Source organism: Bufo bufo, chromosome 3, assembly GCF_905171765.1.
Source record: "Bufo bufo chromosome 3, aBufBuf1.1, whole genome shotgun sequence".
Taxonomy (NCBI): Eukaryota; Metazoa; Chordata; class Amphibia; order Anura; family Bufonidae; genus Bufo; species Bufo bufo.
Window position 1 is genome coordinate 312,045,322 of NC_053391.1, and position 20,994 is coordinate 312,066,315.

At 44.8% G+C, this 20,994-nt stretch overlaps 1 protein-coding gene across 1 annotated transcript in view; it reads right to left on the reverse strand.

Annotated features, from left to right (window-relative positions):
* Positions 1-16,044, reverse strand: part of SYTL1 (synaptotagmin like 1) — a 71,681-nt gene extending 55,637 nt beyond the window's left edge. Inside the window, exon 1 of the mRNA XM_040424264.1 lies at positions 15,954-16,044. The gene's annotated coding sequence lies outside the window, so the exon portion shown is untranslated. The remainder of the gene's footprint in view (positions 1-15,953) is intronic.
* Between the last annotated feature and the right edge of the window lie 4,950 nt (positions 16,045-20,994).

Sequence of the window (20,994 nt, forward strand, 5' to 3'; positions counted from 1 at the left end):
AATTGCGTGGTACCGCAATGGGCTCAAATGTGGCGCCCAATTACGCGAACATTTATATGGCCCATCTAGAGGAGATGTACGTCTATGTTAGCCACCACTTCAGACAAGTGCTGGGGTGGTGGCGTTACATAGACGACATCTTCCTGTTGTGGACAGGTTCCATTGAGGGGTTACATCAGTTTGGTGACTTCCTCAATGGGATTGACCGTGAGGTCAAATTCACATTGGTTTTTTCTGAAACCCATATCGAGTTCCTTGATGTGACAGTGTGTAGACGAGGAGACTCTCTACACACGGATCTTTTTACTAAAAAAACTGATAAAAACACGTTGCTTCAATACAACAGTTGTCATCCCAGGAGCATGGTGAGATCATTACCCTATAGCCAGCTGCTTAGGGTCAGGAGGATAGTACAGGGTGAAGAAGATACCATTGATAGACTCACCACAATGGGTGAAAAATTTATCAAAAGGGGATACCCTAAGAAATTGATAGAACAACATAAGGTGAGGGCTATGCAACAGCCTAGGAAAACCCTCTTGGAAAAGGGGACGAATGAGGTAAAGGATACCAAACGTATCCCGTTTATAACCCGGTTCTCACCCCTGAGTGACAAAATCGGTAATATTTTGAAGGGACATTGGCCCATATTGGGCAGTAACTTCAGAAACATTCCCGAATTTGCCAACCCTCCAATGATGTCTTATAAACGTACACGCAATATTAAAGATCATCTTGTACGGGCTGACATCGGGACTAAAAAGATTGCATTCAGTACATACTTTGGTGCATCCAGGAAGGGTTGCTTTCCTTGTCATGGGTGTGTGAATTGCCCACTCATGTTAAGGGGTGCACATTTTGTGCACCCACGGACAGGAGAGGAGTATATGATTAAACATCACTTGACCTGTGACTCCTCCTATGTAGTATACTTGTTGGAGTGCCCCTGTCATCTCCTTTATGTAGGGGAGACTACATGGGATGTCAAGACAAGATTGAATCATCACAGGTACATCATTAGGAAGAAGAGACTAGATTTACCGGTGTCCAAACATTTCACGGAAGCATTACATACTGAAAAAGACCTGCGCTTCAGGGTCATTGACCAGATCGCCATGCCACGACGGGGGGGTGACAGGTCAGTGATGCTGAAGCAGCGGGAACTATATTGGATTTTCCAATTGCAAACCCTAAAACCCTGCGGACTCAATGTTGATTTTAGGGTGACTTAGCTGGGCGCCGGTGGGATGCGTGTCTTCTATCTGAGAATGTGTGGGTTAGGATTGTGCTCTCTATTTATTTTCCCTTTTTTTGTCTTCCTTTTCTATAGATTATCATTAGGGTTGTCCCGATACCGATACTAGTATCGGTATCGGGACCGATTCCGAGTTTTCTCGGCGGTACTCAGCCGCCGATACCCCGCCCCGATACATAAATAGAATACTATGGGCGTAACTATGGGCGGGGCCCGGTGCAGTCACTGTACTCTTACACCGGGCCCCGCCGCTCACCGAAGTATTTATAAACGTGAATCCTTATCCTGTTGTTAAGTTGAACTAACGCTGCCCTCTCCCATGTTCCCCTGTATCCCCACAGCACTTACTTAAGCTTCCATAGCAGGCAGAGCAGACGGCAGCAGTAACGTCACTCACTGACGTAGAGCGCCTGCTCCGCCCACTTTATGAGTGAAGCAGGCGGAGCAGGCGCGCGACGTCAGTGAGTGACGTTACTGGTGCCGTCCGCTCTGCCTGCTATGGAAGCTTAAGTAAGTGCTGTGGAGATACAGGGGGATACAGGGGAACATGGGAGAGGGCAGCGTTAGTTCAACTTAACAACAGGATAAGGATTCACGTTTATAAATACTTCGGTGAGCGGCGGGGCCCGGTGTATTGGGGGACACTGTTATGAGGGGGATCTGTGGATGACATATAGCAGTGTCATCCACAGATCCTCCCCATAACAGTTCCATCCACAGATCCCCTATAACAGCACCATCCACAGATCCCCCACCAAATAACAATGCCATCCTCAGATCCCCCCACCCCATAACAATGCCATCCACAGATATCCCACCCCATAGCAGTACCATCCACAGATCCCCATAACAGTGCCATCCACAGATCCCCCATAACAGTGCCATCCACAGATCCCCCATAACAGTGCCATCCACAGATCCCCATAACAGTGCCATCCACAGATCCCCCATAACAGCACCATCCACAGATCCCCATAACAGTGCCATCCACAGATCCCCCATAACAGTGCCATCCACAGATCCCCCATAACAGTGCCATCCACAGATCCCCATAACAGTGCCATCCACAGATCCCCATAACAGTGCCATCCACAGATCCCCCATAACAGCACCATCCACAGATCCCCATAACAGCGCCATCCACAGATCCCCCATAACAGTGCCATCCACAGATCCCCCATAACAGTGCCATCCACAGATCCCCCATAACAGTGCCATCCACAGATCCCCCATAACAGTGCCATCCACAGATCCCCCATAACAGTGCCATCCACAGATCCCCATAACAGTGCCATCCACAGATCCCCCATAACAGTGCCATCCACAGGTCCCCCATAACAGTGCCATCCACAGATCCCCCACATGACAGTGCGTCATCCACAGATCCACAGATCCCCCAAAACGGTCACATGACATTTAAAAAAAGTATCGGTATTCGGTATCGGTGACTACTTGAAAAAAAGTATCGGTACTTGTACTCGGTCCTAAAAAAGTGGTATCGGGACAACCCTAATTATCATGATGGAGAATTTGATTCCAATTGAGAGGACAACGCCCAACATGGGATCCCCTTGCGATCACTGTATATGTCCTTTGAATGTATTTTTCACTTTCTGCACATATCTCTCCATTTATATATTTTCTCTTTTTCATGACTTAGGATCTGAGACCAATGAATTGCATGACATTCATGTCAGGAATTTTGCGGTGATGTTGGTGGGACAGAGGAGGTTAGGTGTGGTTGATGGATGTAGGAGCAGATGACATGGGACACGAGAGTGCCCTGTCTCCTGTTTCCTACAGGTGCATGCACCCAGAGATGGCTGCGTGTACCTGTGATAGACATTCTCCTCCACGCCGTCCCCAATATGACCATAGGAGACGGGGATGTTGTTACAGGAGCCTGGCTATGATATGGTCTAGGTTCCTTGTGACGCTGGAGATTATGCACTGGATTCCTCTGAGTGCATATTTCCAGGTACATCGCCTGTCCCCAGATGGCCACTGTTCCCGATTTCCGCATACAAATATCGTTACTATGGTCACATAGTGACGACAACATTGATCTCCGCCCCCCATGGTCACTTAGTGACGACAGCATTGGTCTCCGCCCCTCGGTACATGCGCAGCAGTGTGATACTGCTGGGATGTCGTGTTTCTCACAGCCGCGCAAAGCGCATGCGCGAGAAATGGAGAGGACTCGCGAGCTTAGTGTGCGTCCCGGCGACTGCGTATAGGTACGAGTTTGAGCATTCTGTGCGCATGCGCGGGACGCAACGGGATCTCGCGATCTAATGATGCAGACTGGCGCCTGCGCAATGGACGCCAGGGGACGCCAGGGGACGCCAATACCGGATCGCAGTGTGGAGTCTCGTGTTGTGGGTTTGTCCCTCTTTTAATTTTTCTAAATTGATATGTACTTTAACACAATTTAGCACAGCTGCACTTTATGAGGCAATTGGTAAATATTTGTGTATTTAACACAGATTTGGGCATGTGGTAAAGTTGGTTTTCCACTATGTATATACCATGTTGATATAATGATGATTCATGTACACCGATGTAATTTAATGATCTATATAATCATGTTTTGTACTGATATTTGTGAAATATGTTTTAATGAGCAATTATGTAATTATAATGAGAACCACCTATTTAAATATGTTGAGAGCACTAGTTCATTAGCTTGACAAAGGCTCCATTGTGAGGGCTGAAATGCTGCATTGCACTGAATAAACATCACTGAATTTCCACAAGTCCGGAGTGCTGCCCGTTTTTCGTCATTTCTAAATATATATATATATATATATATATATAAAAAATTGTACAAATTTAAAATGATCACTGTAATTTTTAATAGTTGTAGTAAAGAGACCAGCACTCCGTAATTCCAATGATGAAAAAATGATTTCTTTTATTCGTCACCCATATGACATATGGGTGACGAATAAAAGAAATAATTTTTTCATCATTGGAATTACGGAGTGCTGGTCTCTTTACTACAAGTATTCAGGTATCTACCTTTTGACCGCGCACCTGGACCGCGACTGATGCGCAGTGCCGCCCATTCATTTATTTCACTGTAATTTTTAATAGGTCATCAGCTGTCCAAACATGATGACCAAGGACATGATAAAAATTCCTAGCGCAAATCAATATTAGAAGATCCTAGGTACCTTCACCTGCACCTCACCTAATGTGGTCTACTCAATGGTATGTGCCAAATGTCTTACTGGGCGTCTCTGTAGGTGAAACAGGACAGAAGCTAAGAACATGAAAAGATACGAAAATTTTAATATTAAACGGTAATTTCAAATCCAAGACAGTCTAAGAATGAAAAGTAATGCCAACCTTTGATACACTTAGAACAGGAATGAATTTGTCACATCGGTTTGTGTCCTTCTGTATCACTTAAAGGCATTGTCGAATCTCAACATTTATGGCATATTAATAGAATATGCCATAAATGTAAGATAGGTGCAGGTCCCATCTCTCGGGCCTGCTCCTATTCCTGGAACAGGCACCCTAAAGTGAAGGAAGCACAGCTGCACATGCATGCAGGGTTCTTTCCGGCACTGTTTGACATCAGGTGTCTTTAGTGATGCAATGGATGACTGAACAATCCCGTAGAAAACTATGGGATCAGTTCTAGCTTTAGTTCCCCTTCAAGTTTCTTCTAATTGATGCCTGAGGGCAACTGAACCAGATCGGTGGATACATGTACAGCTGTCCTAAAAAAATTATTTTTTGAGGGTCTTGTTTTTATACCATTCTTTACGTAATATAAGTGACACAATAACTTTATTCTACAATTACAGTAGTACAATTACCCCGGCATCAAATGTACAAAGCATTTGTAAGGTCTTCAGACCCTTTCACTTTTTCACGTTTTGTTATTTAGTGGCCTAGTGCTAAAATAAAAAACAAATTCAAGATTTTCCGCATCATTAAGCACTAAGTACTCCATCATGACAAAGTGAAAACAGAATGTTAGAAATCTTTGCTAATTTATTGAAATGGAAAAAACTAAAATATTCATTGACATTTCATTGACATAAGTATTCAGAACCTTTTGCTCAGAACTTAGTTGAAGCACCTTTGGCAGTGATTACAGACTCCAGTCTTCTTGGGTATGATGCCACAAGGTTTGCACACCTGGATATGGGGATTTTCTGCCATTCCTCTGCAGATCCTCTCAAGCTCTGTCAGGGTGGATGGGGACTGTTGGAGGACAGCCATTTTCAGGTCTCTCTGGAGATGTTTGAATGGGTTCAAGTTAGGGCTCTGGCCAGGCCACTCAAGGACATTCACAGAGTTGTCCTTAAGCCACTCCTGTGTGCTTAGAGTCATTGTTTTGTTCAAAGATAAAGCTTCAGTCCAGTCTAAGCTCCAGAACACACTAGATCAGGTTTTTATTAAGAATATCTCTGTTTTGCTCCATTCAGCTTTCCCTCAACCCTGACCAGTCTCCCTGTCCCAGCAGCTGAAAAACGCCCCAGAGCATGATCAGGGCCGGAGCTTCCATAGAGGCAAGGGGGGCAATTGCCCCCGGGCCCCCGAGTCCTTAGGGGCCCCCCGCGCCGGCCCGCAACTAACTTTAGGCAGGACAGTCACACAGAGATGAGCGCTTCCATTATGGAAGCGCTCATCTCCAGTCATCTGTATTGCCGTCCTCAGGACAGCGATACAGATGGCTGTGCAGCAGGGGAGGGAGAGGTGTGTCCCTTTCCCTTCCTCTGATAGGCTGCCAGTCTAGTGCCTGCAGCCTATCAGAGGCCGGCAGGCGGCGCGATGACGTCATCGCGCCGCCTGAGCCCTGAGTCGTACACAGCGCGGGACAGAGGCCGGAAAAGGCCTGCATCGCATCGCTGCCAAGGAGGTAAGTATAAGTGTTTTTTTTTTCTTTTTTCTTCTGTACAATACTGGTGGCTACTGGCAAATAATAGGGGGGGGGCCCTATGGCTAGTGGCACATGATAAGGGGGGGCCCTATGGCTAGTGGCACATGATAGGGGGGCCCTATGGCTAGTGGCACATGATAGGGGGGGCCCTATGGCTAGTGGCACATGATAGGGGTGGCCCTATGGCTAGTGGCACATGATAGGGGGGCCCTATGGCTAGTGGCACATGATAGGGGGGGCCCTATGGCTAGTGGCACATGATAGGGGGGGCCCTATGGCTAGTGGCACATGATAGGGGGGGCCTATGGCTAGTGGCACATGATAGGGGGGCCCTATGGCTAGTGGCACATGATGGGGGGCCCTATGGCTAGTGGCACATGATGGGGGGCCCTATGGCTAGTGGCACATGATGGGGGGCCCTATGGCTAGTGGCACATGATAGGGGGGGCCACCTATGGCTACTGGCACATGATAGGGGGGGCCACCTATGGCTACTGGCACATGATAGCAGGGAGCCGCCTATGGCTACTGGCACATGATAGGGGGGGGCCGCCTATGGCTACTGGCACATGTTGATGGGGGGCTCAGGCTACTGGCACATGATTGGGGGCATCTATGAGGGCACATTTTACTGGCACATTATTGGGGGACATCTATGGGGGCACTTCTTACTGGCACATTATTGGTGGCACTATAGGGGCATCTACTGAGGCCACAAAGAACAGTTATTTTATATGGGGGCTCTGTATAGGGGCATTTTATACTGGGACACATTGTGGTGGGTACTATGGGGAAGGGGGGAGAGGACTACTATGGGGTCATCTACGGGGGCACTGAGAAGGGGTATTTTATGCTTACAAATTATGAGGGACACTGAGGGCATCTACTGGTGCACTATACAGTACAGACCAAAAGTTTGGACACACCTTCTCATTCAAAGAATTTTCTTTATTTTCATGACTATGAAAATTGTAGATTCACACTGAAGGCATCAAAACTATGAATTAACACATGTGGAATTATATTCATAACAAACAAGTGTGAATCAACTGAAAATATGTCATATTCTAGGTTCTTCAAAGTAGCCACCTTTTGCTTTGATTACTGCTTTGCACACTCTTGGCATTCTCTTGATGAGCTTCAAGAGGTAGTCCCCTGAAATGGTTTTCACTTCACAGGTGTGCCCTGTCAGGTTTAATAAGTGGGATTCCTTGCCTTATAAATGGGGTTGGGACCATCAGTTGCGTTGTGGAGAAGTCAGGTGGATACACAGCTGATAGTCCTACTGAATAGACTGTTAGAATTTGTATTATGGCAAGAAAAAAGCAGCTAAGTAAAGAAAAACGAGTGGCCATCATTACTTTAAGAAATTAACCACCTCCAGACCGCCTAACGCAGATTCGCGTTCCGGAGGTGGCAGCGCTGCGCACAGTCACGCATATACGCATCATCTCGCGAGACGCGAGATTTCCTGTGAACGCGCGCACACAGGCGCGCGCGTTCACAGGATCGGAAGGTAAGCGAGTGGATCTCCAGCCTGCCAGCGGCGATCGTTCGCTGGCAGGCTGGAGATGTGATTTTTTTAACCCCTAACAGGTATATTAGACGCTGTTTTGATAACAGCGTCTAATATACCTGCTACCCGGTCCTCTGGTGGTCCCCTTTGTTTGGATCGACCACCAGAGGACACAGGTAGCTCAGTAATATGTTGCACCAAGCACCACTACACTACACCCCCCCTGTCACTTATTAACCCCTTATTCACCCTTGATCACCCCATATAGACTCCCTGATCACCCCCCTGTCATTGATTACCCCCCTGTCATTGATTACCCCCCTGTAAAGCTCTATTCAGACGTCCGCATGATTTTTACGGATCCACTGATAGATGGATAGGATCCGCAAAACGCATACGGACGTCTGAATGGAGCCTTACAGGGGCGTGATCAATGACTGTGGTGATCACCCCATATAGACTCCCTGATCACCCCCCTGTCATTGATTACCCCCCTGTAAAGCTCCATTCAGATGTCCGCATGATTTTTACGGATCCACTGATAGATGGATCGGATCCGCAAAACGCATACGGACGTCTGAATGGAGCCTTACAGGGGCGTGATCAATGACTGTGGTGATCACCCCATATAGACTCCCTGATCACCCCCCTGTCATTGATTACCCCCTGTAAAGCTCCATTCAGATGTCCGCATGATTTTTACGGATCCACTGATAGATGGATCGGATCCGCAAAACGCATACGGACGTCTGAATGGAGCCTTACAGGGGCGTGATCAATGACTGTGGTGATCACCCCATATAGACTCCCTGATCACCCCCCTGTCATTGATTACCCCCCTGTCATTGATCACCCCCCTGTAAAGCTCCATTCAGACGTCCGCATGATTTTTACGGATCCACTGATAGATGGATCGGATCCGCAAAACGCATATGGACGTCTGAATGGAGCCTTACAGGGGCGTGATCAATGACTGTGGTGATCACCCCATATAGACTCCCTGATCACCCCCCTGTCATTGATTACCCCCCTGCAAAGCTCCATTCAGATGTCCACATGATTTTTACGGATCCACTGATAGATGAATCGGATCCGCAAAACGCATACGGACGTCTGAATGGAGCCTTACAGGGGCGTGATCAATGACTGTGGTGATCACCCCATATAGACTCCCTGATCACCCCCCTGTCATTGATCACCCCCCTGTCATTGATTACCCCCCTGTAAAGCTCCACTCAGACGTCCGCATGATTTTTACGGATCCACTGATAGATGGATCGGATCCGCAAAACGCATACGGACGTCTGAATAGAGCCTTACAGGGGCGTGATCAATGACTGTGGTGATCACCCCATATAGACTCCCTGATCACCCCCCTGTCATTGATTACCCCCCTGTAAAGCTCCATTCAGATGTCTGCATGATTTTTACGGATCCACTGATAGATGGATCGGATCCGCAAAACGCATACGGACGTCTGAATGGAGCCTTACAGGGGCGTGATCAATGACTGTGGTGATCACCCTATATAGACTCCCTGATCACCCCCCTGTCATTGATTACCCCCCTGTAAAGCTCCATTCAGATGTCCGCATGATTTTTACGGATCCACTGATAGATGGATCGGATCCGCAAAACGCATACGGATGTCTGAATGGAGCCTTACAGGGGCGTGATCAATGACTGTGGTGATCACCCCATATAGACTCCCTGATCACCCCCCTGTCATTGATTACCCCCCTGTCATTGATCACCCCCCTGTAAAGCTCCATTCAGACGTCCGCATGATTTTTACGGATCCACTGATAGATGGATCGGATCCGCAAAACGCATATGGACGTCTGAATGGAGCCTTACAGGGGCGTGATCAATGACTGTGGTGATCACCCCATATAGACTCCCTGATCACCCCCCTGTCATTGATTACCCCCCTGTAAAGCTCCATTCAGATGTCCGCATGATTTTTACGGATCCACTGATAGATGAATCGGATCCGCAAAACGCATACGGACGTCTGAATGGAGCCTTACAGGGGCGTGATCAATGACTGTGGTGATCACCCCATATAGACTCCCTGATCACCCCCCCTGTCATTGATCACCCCCCTGTCATTGATTACCCCCCTGTAAAGCTCCATTCAGACGTCCGCATGATTTTTACGGATCCACTGATAGATGGATCGGATCCGCAAAACGCATACGGACGTCTGAATGGAGCCTTACAGGGGCGTGATCAATGACTGTGGTGATCACCCCCCCCTGTCATTGATTACCCCCCTGTCATTGATCACCCCCCTGTCATTGATTACCCCCCTGTAAAGCTCCATTCAGACGTCCGCATGATTTTTACGGATCCACTGATAGATGGATCGGATCCGCAAAACACATACAGGCGTCTCCCTGGAGCCTTCCAGGGGGGGTGATCACCCCATATAGACTCCCTGATCACCCCCCCTGTCATTGATCACCCCCCCTGTCAGGCTGCATTCAGATGTCCGTATGATTTTTACGGATCCACAGATACATGGATCGGATCCGCGAAACACATATGGACATCTGAATGGAGCCTTATAGGGGGGTGATCAATGACAGGGGGGTGATCACCCCATATAGACTCCCTGATCACCCCTCTGTCATTGATCACCCCCCTGTCATTGATCACCCCCCCTGTAAGGCTCCATTCAGACATTTTTTTGGCCCAAGTTAGCGGAAATTATTATTTTTTTCTTACAAAGTCTCATATTCCACTAACTTGTGTAAAAAAATAAAATCTCACATAAACCATACCCCTCACGGAATCCAAATGCGTAAAATTTTTTAGAGATTTATATTCCAGACTTCTTCTCACGCTTTAGGGCCCCTAGAATGCCAGGGCAGTATAAATACCCCACATGTGACCCCATTTCGGAAAGAAGACACCCCAAGGTATTCCGTGAGGGGCATATTGAGTCCATGAAAGATTGAAATTTTTGTCCCAAGTTAGCGGAAAGGGAGACTTTGTGAGAAAAAAATAAATAAAATCAATTTCTGCTAACTTGTGCCAAAAAAAAAAAATTCTATGAACTCGCCATGCCCCTCATTGAATACCTTGCGGTGTCTTCTTTCCAAAATGGGGTCACATGTGGGGTATTTATACTGCCCTGGCATTCTAGGGGCCCTAAAGCGTGAGAAGAAGTCTGGGATCCAAATGTCTAAAAATGCCCTCATAAAAGGAATGTGGGCCCCTTTGCGCATCTAGGCTGCAAAAAAGTGTCACACATCTGGTATCTCCGTACTCAGGAGAAGTTGGGGAATGTGTTTTGGGGTGTCATTTTGCATATACCCATGCTGGGTGAGAGAAATATCTTGGCAAAAGACAACTTTTCCCATTTTTTTATACAAAGTTGGCATTTGACCAAGATATTTATCTCACCCAGCATGGGTATATGTAAAATGACACCCCAAAACACATTCCCCAACTTCTCCGGAGTACGGAGATACCACATGTGTGACACTTTTTTGCAGCCTAGGTGGGAAAAGGGGCCCACATTCCAAAGAGCACCTTTCGGATTTCACAGGGCATTTTTTACAGAATTTGATTTCAAACTCCTTACCACACATTTGGGCCCCTAGAATGCCAGGGCAGTATAACTACCCCACAAGTGACCCCATTTTGGAAAGAAGACACCCCAAGGTATTCGCTGATGGGCATAGTGAGTTCATGGAAGTTTTTATTTTTTGTCACAAGTTAGTGGAATATGAGACTTTGTAAGAAAAAAAAAAAAAATCATCATTTTCCGCTAACTTGTGACAAAAAATAAAAAGTTCTATGAACTCACTATGCCCATCAGCGAATACCTTAGGGCAGGTGTGCACAACGTTTTCTGGTTAGGGGCCACATTGTCAGACTGAACCAACGTCAAGGGCCAAAAATAAAATTTAAAGAGGTATTAACAACTGAAATACTGTATTTATGGTATATTGAACATACAGTATATAACATTAATATCTAGTTACAGTTCCAGGACTCCCATCTAATGGAAGAATTCATGAAAAATAAATTTAAGCAGTCACAAAACATAGACATACATGTCTGTTACCAGATGGTTGGGGGCCGCACAGAATGGTATCAAGGGCCACATGTGGCCCCCGGGCCGCAGGTTGTGCACCCCTGCCTTAGGGTGTCTACTTTCCGAAATGGGGTCATTTGTGGGGTGTTTGTACTGTCTGGCCATTGTAGAACCTCAGGAAACATGACAGGTGCTCAGAAAGTCAGAGCTGCTTCAAAAAGCGGAAATTCACATTTTTGTACCATAGTTGTAAACGCTATAACTATTACCCAAACCATTTTTTTTTTACCCAAACATTTTTTTTTTATCAAAGACATGTAGAACAATAAATTTAGAGCAAAATTTATATATGGATGTCGTTTTTTTTACAAAATTTTACAACTGAAAGTGAAAAATTTCATTTTTTTTGCAAAAAAAATCGTTAAATTTCGATTAATAACAAAAAAAGTAAAAATGTCAGCAGCAATGAAATACCACCAAATGAAAGCTCTATTAGTGAGAAGAAAAGGAGGTAAAATTCATTTGGGTGGTAAGTTGCATGACCGAGCAATAAACGGTGAAAGTAGTGTAGTGCAGAAGTGTAAAAAGTGGCCTGGTCTTTCAGGGTGTTTAAGCCATAGGGGCTGAGGTGGTTAAGGTCAGTCAGTCAGCCGAAAAACTGGGAAAACTTTGAAAGTAAGGGCTATTTGACCATGAAGGAGAGTGATGGGGTGCTGCGCCAGATGACCTGGCCTCCACAGTCACCGGACCTGAACCCAATCTAGATGGTTTGGGGTGAGCTGGACCGCAGAGTGAAGGCAAAAGGGCCAACAAGTGCTAAGCATCTCTGGGAACTCCTTCAAGACTGTTGGAAGACCATTTCAGGGGACTACCTCTTGAAGCTCATCAAGAGAATGCCAAGAGTGTGCAAAGCAGTAATCAAAGCAAAAGGTGGCTACTTTGAAGAACCTAGAATATGACATATTTTCAGTTGTTTCACACTTGTTTGTTATGTATATAATTCCACATGTGTTAATTCATAGTTTTGATGCTTTCATAGTCATGAAAATAAAGAAAACTCTTTAAATGAGAAGGTGTGTCCAAACTTTTGGTCTGTACTGTATATCGGGCATTTTATACTGGTACATTATGGGGGGCACTAGGGGGGAGAGGAGCACTATGGGGGCATTTACTGGGGTCACTATATAGGGGTATTTTATACTGGCACATTATGGGAGCACTATGGGGACATTAGCTCAACTGGGGGCATTACAAGGGGGTATTTTTTGCACTGTCACATTATAAGGAGAATTATTTCTACTGGGGGGGCATTATGGTGGGCTTTATTACTCCCCCATGTTATGACCCCCTAGTAGCAGCACCATCCTCTCTCTGCTCTGCTATTTCTCTGCCCCTTCTCCAAATTCTTATTATGAAATCTTTCTCATTAGGATAAAACGCAACATCAGCTCCGCCGAGCCCCCGGCCAAAGTGTGGAAGTGGCGTCCGAGATCCCCAAGGGCCAAGCCAAGTAACTGTACGTTTTCATATGAATTATGTTTATGTTATACACATATAGCCTACACTGTGCCCCACAATATACAGTATACCGCTACATTGTGCCCCAAAATATACAGTTTCTTCTGTAAAAGTCATCAAGTGTCATGGGGGGGCCCTTATTGTTTTTCGCCCCAGGGCCCCATTTCACCTAGAACCGGCCCTGAGCATGATGCCTAGGTAGTGCCTAGTTTCCTCCAAACATGATGCTTAGAATTGAGGCCAAAAAGCGCTATCTTGGTCTCATCAGACCAGAGAATGTTCTTTTTCAGTCTTTAGGGGCTTTTTTGCAAACTTTCATGTCTCATGCCTTTCATTGAGGAGAGCCTTCTTTCTGGTCACTCTGCCATAAAGCTCAGATTGGTGGAATGCTGCTGTGATGGTTGACCTTATGGATGTTTCTCCCATCTGCACACAGGATCTTTGAAGCTCATGCAGAGTGACCATTGAGGTCTTGGTCACCTTCTTTACTAAGGCCCTTTTCCGATGAGCAGCCAAGAAGAAATTTTTGTACCCTGCACCAGATCTGTGCCTCCACACAATTCTGTCTCTGAGCTCTACAAGCGGTTTTTTCCTGCTCATGGCTTTGTTTTGGCTTTGCTATGCATTGTCAGCTGTGACACCTTATATAGACAGCGGGGGAGGGGGGAGTGTCTTTCCAAATCATGTCCAATCATCTGAATCTACTATATACAGTATGGACTCCAATCAAGGTTTGGAAACATGCCAAAGATGATCAAGACAAATGAGAGGGCCCCAGAGCAAAATTTCAAGTGTGATAGCAAAGAATTAGGCTGCGCTCACACGGGCGAGATTTCCGCGCGGGTGCAATGCGGTAGGTGAACGTATTGCACCCGCACTGAATCCCGACCCATTCATTTCTATGGGGCTGTTCAGATGAGCGGTGATTTTCACGCATCACTTGTGCGTTGCGTGAAAATCGCAACATGGTCTATATTCTGCGTTTTTGACGCAACGCAGGCCCCATAGAAGTGAATGGGGTTGCGTGAAAATCGCAAGCATCCGCAAGCAAGTGCGGATGCGGTGCGATTTTCACGCATGGTTGCTAGGTGACAGTCTATTCACTGTATTATTTTCCCTTATAACATGGTTATAAGGGAAAATAATAGCATTCTGAAATCAGAATGCTTAGTAGGTGATCAATTGAGGGTTAAAAAAAAATAAAAGATTAACTCACCTTCTCCTCTTGTTCACGTAGTTCCCGGTCTCTTCTTTACTTCTTTATTGATGAACTACCGGCTAGCACCTGTGGTGACGTCAGATCACATGCTCCAATCACATGGTCCATCACCACGGTGATGGACCATGTGATTGGAGCATGTGATCTGACGTCACCAAAGGTCCTTTAGCCCTCAGCTCATCATTAAAGAAGTAAAGAAGAGACCGGGAACTACGCGAACAAGAGGAGAAGGTGAGTTAATTTTTTTAATTTTTTTTAACCCTCAATTGATCACCTACTAAGCATTCTGATTTCAGAATGCTATTATTTTCCCTTATAACCATGTTATGAGGGAAAATAAAAACATCTACACAACACCGAACCCAAACCTGAACTTCTGTGAAGAAGTTCGGGTCTGGGTACAACAGTCGGTTTTTTATCACGCGCGTGCAAAACACATTGCATCCGCCCGATAAAAACTGAACATCGGAACGCAATCGCAGTCAAAACTGACTGCAATTGCATTCCTACTCGCGCGGGTTTGCTGCAATACACCGGGACGCATCCGGGCCTAATCCGGACACGCTCGTGTGAACCCAGCCTTAGAATACTTAAGTCCAAGCAAAATTTAAGTTTTTCCTTTTTAATACATTTTCCAGCATTTCTAAAATTCTGTATTCACTTTCTTACCCCACTGCAAGGCACCAGTGCTAACCACTGAGCCATCACGCTCCTCCAATAAACATGTGCATCACTGCTGCAGTCATGAAAACACAGGGAGGAGTGACAGTCACAAATTATTAAAATTATCAGAAATAACATCGCCCCATTACTAGCCTATAAAGATATATTGAGAACTATTTTACGTGTCATCAGATGCCATGTGGGTCACTGCCAATCATATATTATAATTTTTATTACATCCTTAGGGTTCGGTCAACTTCTTCTCGACTATCCTTAATTGTTGTTCTTCTAGGTTAAATATTGGATAAAGGAAGCAACTGTAAACAGAACGCGTCTGGTCTGTCAGTGACCGTCAGGAAGAATGGTGCACAGATGATACTATGACACATGTTTGCACTACAGGTGCATTGGAAACTGACCCCCTCAAGCTTTCATGTTGACAGTAATGGAACTCCCTCCACCTATCAGCATCACACATAAACAGGAAAAGGAATCCCTAAAGCTATCAGTACCACGCACACATAGGAGGTGTTGCCTCAGTTTGTCTAAACTAGGTACACAGGTGAGTCTTTTCCATAGACAATATAGAATCTCCTCTTCCGTATGTCACTATTAATCCAACATGACAAAGGCTTGTGACATCAGCACCAGTTAAACACTGGAAATGAGAAATATAAAACTTTAACCACATATGGAATTGTTCTCCTGTAAATGTCCTTGCTAATAATCTGATCACACACTAGTCAATCTGGTTTCCTGAATAATTAGATAATAAATTCAAATTTTTTCATGTCAGCTCTTTTTTCCCTATTAAATGCCTTTATTTTGTCTTACCTGTGTGTGAGAGCACAGATCCTGTCCAGGTGTACAGGCAATTTGTGTAGAGCGTAGGTATGTGCATACAGTACGCATAGCACTGAGTCACTGCAGAACACTCCACCCACCAGACAGGCACACCTCTTTCTTTCTACGGTATACATAGAACAAATACAAAAGGCTATTAACTTTGTAAGCACTGTCAACGTTCCCAGGAGCTTCAGGCATCCAGTGACAGTCTGCTACTGGAGCTTTCAGAACCTGAAGAAGTTTCTGATTTATACAGTTGGCCACATTATTGAGTATATTGTTGTTATATTTACAAAAGTAATGTTATGTTAGGATGTACAAAGTACCTATTTTACACACATTTTTTTTTATAAATATGCAATTATATTCACAGGCCAGTTATATCAACTTCAGGGTTCCCTGTGAAATTTACTGTAGGGGCTTAATTTTATATGGCCTCATTGAGCTCCTCAAATACACTGAACCCTACTAATACAATTCTGTCCCAGAGCATTCTTTTGGTCCAAAATATCATTAAATACTACAGTGCCTGATATCTGAGACACTGCATCACCTGGTCAACTCAATCTCCTTACTCTTAAGTAGGCTCAGATAGAATTTAACTTTTTTCTTCTTTCGCACTTTGAAGTCTCCTCAGGACCTGATTGATCAGTCTGGCAGGTCAATCCTGTCCTTCACATGCAGCAAATTTATTAGCAGAAAATTTCTGCGACTGAAAATCAGTTCCATTTATCTAAACGGGATTTAAAGAGATCAATGTGCTTCACACCAAAACAACACTATTCAGATGAATGGAACAGATTTTCAGCAACAGAAATTTTCTACAAAAAAAAAAAATCTGTTGAGTGTGAAAGCCCAGGTAAAAGCATTGCACCCATTTGTCTAACCTCTGATTCCTCAGATCCCAGCTGACAACCCACTTGAAGGTCACTTGGCCTTTTACAGAACTTCTTGGTTTACAGCTTCTGTAGATATTGGTTTCTTTGAGACGTTGTTAATGTCCTCACACCTGTCTCTTCATTCTCCTGGTATGATGTCAACATTCCTCTTTCTAGTGTTGTACGTACACTACCTGAGTGTGACGGGCAGTGCATGTGGATCCACTGTACCAAGTAGCTGGTTTGGCTATCCTTAAGGGCGTTTTCCTGAATGTCTCCTGGTTTTCACCCTTTAACTCCCTATACAGCTATCTGGTTTTCCCTGCAGGGGAGCTTCCAGGCTGCTACCCCTTGGGATAGTTCTAGTGTAGCTGGCAGCTGACCCACGGTGGTCAGAGACACTGATGCAATGCACCAGGGGAGTCATGGAGTCAATATTCCTAGTCAGGTAACAGACTAAGGTCAGAGCATGTAGGCTTCATGCATAACAGGGAAACTAGTCCAAGGTCGGGGCAGGCAGCAATGGATCAATATGAAAAACAGGTCAAGGTCAAGACAGGCAGAGGTACAGTACACAGGCAGACAGTCAGAATAGTACGCTTAACTGGCGAACTAGGAAACCTAAAGCACAGGCACCCTCCCCTTGGGCAAGGTGCCTTAAATACTCAGGGGCAGCCAGTCATAGGCTGGGGAAGAATTAGGACCTGCACCTGCAGAGAGCAGGCGCCCTATGGAACAGACATCCACACTGGAGTGCAGGCCACAGCATGATGCTTTGGAGGCCTATGACTGGGACCGCTAAAACTGGAGGAGGATGACAAAGGGGACCGGACCGCTAGGAAAGTCGTGGGGCTGGCTAGGTGCAGCACTGGGCATGGGATACCTGCGCAAAACTTAGTCCCCTCTATTTCCCAAATCCTAGGACTGTGACAAGAGCACATCCACTACGTCTAGAGGAAAGAAGTTTTCTCCATTAACATAGAAGAGGATTCTTTTTTTTTGTATATAATCTTTATTGGACTTTTTTGTAATTATATCACAAAAGTAGAAATATTGAACAGGCATGATACATGACACATCTGGAACAATATCCAATTTGTATATGAATGCACAAAGCAGTGGTATAATGCATATCACAAAGACATTTCAGTAATGTATACATGTTCAAGATGTTGATAAAGATTAGTTCTGCAACCAGAGCAGATCAAAACCACCCCCCCCCCCCCCCACTTACAACCTTATATGTCTCTCCCTATAACAAGTCGTACTAGCCGTTAATTTTCAATCAATTAAGAGTCTCCCTAGGGTCCCTGCATTTTCTTTCTCTAAGTACCATTCCAAGGATAAAAAAGGTTTCATTAGTTCCCTCAATTCTGCATCTGAATAAACTATTTGCATAAATCCTTCCCACCTCTTGAAAAATAAATTGATGTGTCCACCTCTAAGGGTATCCGCCTCGATCTTTTCCAAGTCAAAGCACCTTTTGATGTGTTGGAACACTTCATTTGATGAAGGCACACGTGGTTGGAGACAGTTATTGAGTAAGCAACGTTTGGCCGCCAGAATAATTATGTGTACAATTGGGTGTATGTACCCATGTTCTGGAGGAGTATGAAACAGAATAAACTCAGGTGTATTAGGGATAAATACTTTTAAGTACCTTTTGATTAGTTTTTTTATTCATTTCCAAAATTTCATCGTTTCAGAGCAGGACCAAATCCCATGAACCATGTCAGATCTCTCAAGATGACATTTTGGGCAACAAGTCATTCTGTTTTGACTCTGGGCTTGAGAGGAAAACCGAAAGCCATAAATTGCTTTGTGCATCAGTCGGAATTGCGTCTCTCTCCATCCCTCATTAAATACCACCATTCTCACCCTTTCCCATCCCTGCAATATTATACGTTGTGCCTCGATATTCGGAAAATCTTTCTTCCAGGATGAAAAAAGAGTCTCCGCGAGAGGTTTTTGTTTGGTCTCTCGAATCTCCTGATATAGCCCAGACAGTGACTTTTTAGTGTTACCTTGCCCTATCATATGATCAAACCTACTGGGAGAGAATGTCGCTTTTGGGTCACAGATTCTATTATATAGGAAACTCCTGATCTGAAAGTAGGCGAACACATTAGAGCGGTTTAAAAGGAATTTTTCCTGTAATTCAGTAAAAGAGTAGTAACGTTGTTCTTGTGTTCCATAAATCTAGAGCCCTAGTAATGCCCGCCATCCGCCATACATTAAAATGTTTAAGTTCCACCCCTGCTGGAAATTCCGGGTGGCCCCATAAGGGCATGTATTTAGAAAGTATAAAGGGAAGCCTGAATATTTTACGGGTTTCTTTCCATGTTGCTATGGCATCTTTTATCAGTAGGCTCGACTTTATTAATGGGGGTTGAGCTGAATATCTTGTATGTAAGAGGGCCTTCAGACTCCAAGGATACACTAATTGTGATTCCAATGCGCCATTAGAATAAAAATTTGTGTTGAATAGCCAATCAATACAGTGTCTCATGAGGCTTGCTAAGTTATATAAATGGAGATTCGGTAGCGATATACCTCCTTTAAGTTTATGGAGTTGGAGTTTCGTCAGTGCTATTCTGGTTTTTTTCCCTGCCCATAGAAATGAATTAAATGCCCTTTCTAACATCCTGACATCTGAATGTTTGAGGAGAAGGGGGACCGTCTGCATGGGGTATAAAAGTTTTGGAATGACTATCATTTTTAGGAGTTGGCCTCTTCCTCCCAGGGAAAGGGGAAGCTTCATCCATCTTTCTATATCCGAGAGGATTTTTTTAAAGAGAGGTGGATAATTTAGTTGGTACAGTGATTCTGGCTGTCTTCCAATGTGGATGCCTAAATATTTTATGGACATAGGGGCTACTTGGATAGGTACATTAAGCTTATGGGAATTTTTTATACGTGGGTTATGTCTTAGGAACAAAATTTCTGACTTAGTAGCGTTTACTTTGTATCCTGACACTGAGCCAAAATCCTCGAAAAGTTTAAAAACGTTAGTCAAGTCTCCCTCTGGATTTTCTAGAAAAACCAATAAATCATCAGCAAAAAGTGCATGTTTGATGGGAATTTTGCCTACTTTAATACCTTCTACTTGGTCACTGATGGTAATTTTGCGTGATAAGGGTTCTATCGCTAGGTTGAACAGTAGTGGGGAGAGCGGGCACCCATGTCTAGTTCCTTTATAAAGCCTGAATGGTTGTGAGAGGAATCCTGGTGTGTAGATCCTAGCCTGCGGGTTTGTATATAAAGTTGTGATGTATTTGCGGAAAGGACCGACAAATCCCATATGATCCAGTACGGCTCCCAGCCAATCCCAACTCACATTATCAAATGCTTTTTCAGCATCTATAGTTATTATAGCCGGGGATGTATGAGCTAAGGGGTGTATTTTCACCTCATCTAGGATTGTCAAAACCTTTCGCAAGTTAGTCACCGCAGCTCTTCCCTGCACAAACCCCACTTGAGCTAGAGAAATCAATGAAGGTAAGATACGCGCTCATCTATCAGCTAGGATTTTTGAGGCAATCTTTAAGTCTACATTAATTTGTGATATCGGTCGGTATAAAGCTGCTGAGGTGGGGTCCCTACCTGGTTTCGGAAGAAATTTTATGTGGGCTGTGTTTGTTTGTGGAGGAATATCTGAGCCCTGCATGTAGCCAGTAAAGATTTGGGATAGTGTTGGGGCTATGTCGTGAGATAAAATGCGAAAAAATTCTTCAGTATACCCATCTGGGCCAGGGGCTTTCCCAAGTGATATGTTTTTGATGGTATGGGTGACTTCCTCTGATGTTATTGGTGCATTAAGTGCTTCCCTATCTAGGTTTGATAGGGTGGGTAGAGGGAGTTCTTTTAACCAATCCTCCATTCTATCACTTTGTTGTCTAGGTTCTTTATATAGTGCCGCGTAGAACTCTTTTAATATGGAATTGACACCTTGAGGGTTGGAGCATAATTTCCCTGAATCATCCCTAAGGGTACCTATATTTGTCAACGGTTTGCTACCCTTTGCCAAGGCAGCTAGAAGTTTGCCAGATTTATTGCCATGCCAAAATAGATGAGCCTCCCACTTAGATTGGGCTATAGTTTCCCATTTCCTAAGAGTAGTCTCATAGTCTAGCTTGGCCGTCTGCCATTTT